Source organism: Tupaia chinensis, unplaced genomic scaffold (assembly GCF_000334495.1).
Source record: "Tupaia chinensis unplaced genomic scaffold, TupChi_1.0 Scaffold000097_1, whole genome shotgun sequence".
Taxonomy (NCBI): Eukaryota; Metazoa; Chordata; class Mammalia; order Scandentia; family Tupaiidae; genus Tupaia; species Tupaia belangeri.
This window is the reverse complement of record NW_006159559.1, coordinates 4,230,037-4,232,984: the sequence shown is the minus strand read 5'-3', so window position 1 is coordinate 4,232,984 and position 2,948 is coordinate 4,230,037. Positions and strand designations below refer to the sequence as shown.

General features: G+C 38.3%; 1 pseudogene; it reads left to right on the top strand.

The window, feature by feature from the left end:
* The window catches only part of LOC102479231 (V-type proton ATPase subunit E 1-like), a 944-nt pseudogene extending 795 nt beyond the window's left edge, over positions 1-149 (top strand).
* Positions 150-2,948: the final 2,799 nt, after the last annotated feature.

Sequence of the window (2,948 nt, the reverse complement as noted above, 5' to 3'; positions counted from 1 at the left end):
GCTGGCAGAGTTGAAATCTATAACGTGGATCATAATATAAAGGTTTCCAACACCCTGGAAAGCTGGCTGGATCTCATAGCCCAACAGATGATGCCAGAAGTCCGGGGAGCCTTGATGGTGCAAATGCCAATAAGAAGTTTTTGGACTAAGCCTTGGGGAATCCATCTACCTGCTCCATTGTGGAAGCTTCTGATATCTGAAGAAACAAGGTCATCTCTGTAACTTCTGCTTTCCTGTTTGAATATTGTTCTGTATGTACATGTGGATCCCACCCACAACCAGTATCCCTGATCTAGACAGTAATGATGGGAGAAAGTTCCACTTACCACGATCAGGAACCTATTTCTAGTTCATCCAAAGGGAACATGACTTTGAGCTATTCTATAGCACAACGGTGAGGGGATCAGCTGGTGCTTGCCTGGATGTCACTGAGCCCTCTGTTATTCCTGGACTCCAGTGACCTGATCTGCAGGGGCTTCTAGTCTTTTCTTCCTCTAAGACTCTGTTCTTAGGCTTCAGACACATGTAGGGCATGGATTCCCTCCAGCAGTTGCAGCTTCACTGTTACCTGTGTGGGCCTAGATGCTGTCCTCATCTGTAAATGTGATTTAAAGTCTAAACCATGAATATGCTGTATTTATTAAAATAAAAGGTTTGTGTGGAGGAAAAAGGCATGTAGAGTGAATACAAAATATCTTGTCAGCTCTTCTATTATAAAAGATATATAAACTTTTTGGACATCTATTTGAGGGGAAAAAAATAAATGTACATAATTATTAATGAAAAAAGAGTACACCTACCAACAAAAGATTAAGAACTATGAGACAATACTATGCACAATATTATGTCAGTTCCTCTATAAATATGTCTGAAATGGACACATTATTTTAGAAGAATATAAACTATTTAAATAGTTGTGAAAATTGGGAAATTGAAATTAAAATTGTTTTAATATTTATCAAATGATAAGTATTAAATTTATCAAACAGCTAAATTGTCAAACAGCTGCTTTCAAAAAAGCTGCCACAACTACATGGTCTTACAGAAAAACTTTTTTCAAATCAGCAAGTTGTTAATAGATTGTCATCAAAGTCATGACGTATTTTTCTATGAGTCATGATTTTCCTAATGACCCAATAAATGTATTACACCATAAAATTTTAGAATTTCTATATCATATTGCCCAATAAAGACCATAATTTGATGTCACCTTGTACCCAAAAGTTGAAAGTACAGACAATATTTAAATACTTGTAAAGTAATAATGTTAAGAAAACAGCATAAAGGTATACATTTTTTGTATTTGGAATTTTTTTTTCCTATAAGGCATATGTGCTCACCAGAAACAGAGAGATAGAAAGCAAGAAATCACTCCCCAGGGAAGATGGCCACGCCGCAATCCCTTCTCCATTCTCCTCTCGGGATCATGGGCACGCACACACACGGGCCCAGTGTGAGTTTAAGCCACTGGGTCCAGGACTCGAACTGTGGTCAGCTACAACCAGCAGTCAGCATTTTGAGAACTTTTTGGAAGGTAAAGAGAACAGGGGGAGGCCGGCAGGTGGTGTGATAGTTAAGGTTGACTAATAGTGCTGAACTCAAGTCCCGGGCCTGGCGGCTTGTTTGCTCACTTTCTCTCCCCCCACTCCCCAGTCAAAATTTAAATAAATAAATAAATAAAGTTAAATAAAATAATTATTTTAAACAAAGAGAGAGAATGTGGAGATCAGATGGTTGTGCAATGATAAAGTAATTGAACCTGCATGGGAAAGGCCCTGGGTTTATGTGTCAGGACTTCTCTGAACTTTCTGAGTTCATACAAGCCTATGATCCAGGATTTAGGTGGATGGTGGTATGTAGACTCTTAAAATTTCTCTCTCTCTTGAAAGAAAAATACAAGAAAAATGATAGGGAAGTTGAAATTGGAAATGACAGAAGATCAAAAGAGATTGAGGAACCTCCAGTTGTCACAGATTAAGAAAGGGCTTTTGGAGAATTAAGAGTCCTTAAAAACTTCAAATTTAGTAAGCACAACTAGTGGTAGAGTGAGTATTAGGTCAGACAGTCAGGAAATGAATTTAAAAAGTACCACAGTATTGGGTGCATCCTGATGGCATCGCTACTCACTGTATTTGTAACAACTGGTGGCTACAGATGTGGCCTACGTTGTAGTAGAAGAAATTCTGTGGGGGTCTTTGATGGGAAAAAGCATTTAATAATACTTATTTTCATAGCTTTTCTTAAAACTTACTTTATAAAACCTAATTTGTAGACTGAGAATAACTTTGAGTGATAATAAGCACTTGAAGGAAGAAAGCTCCTAATTATCTTTGCCAGATTGAGCAAGGGCAACTACGATTCCTTTGATGAAGCAAATTGTCATGTACTATCTGTATTCTACTTTACAGTAATTAAAAGTTAATGAATACATTTATACTTAAATTATTCTACAAGCAAAATACATGAACTTCTTTTAGCTCTCTACCATATTTATAAATCCTGACTTCACTAATTCTTCTGGGCATCATCATTGCACGTTTGTTTCAATCCATTTAAATTGAGCCAAGATGCCATGGTAGGCAGGTTCTAAAAACATGTACAAATATGCCCATGCGTGTTTGACTGAGTCTCTTAGCTTATTTTAAACACTTTGAAATGTCTGATCTAAACTTTCTAGGTCTCACTCTGCCTTTTCGACACCCCAATACTCCTTTCTCCTCCTCCTTCCCAGTTTACTCCCACCCACTCTCTGCACATCGCCCTCCCCCTTAGTTTGTGGCCCATAGTGTCCTCAGTTTTCTCCTTGAGAGTAGAACTTTCTTTCAGGAAACATTTTACATCACTCTTCGACTCATGCACCACAGCTGGGGGTAAGAGATGTATTCCCGGCTGGCGCTCTCCTGTGAGAGTCTGCTCCTTACGTCATCACCATGCCATGGGAAAGGAGT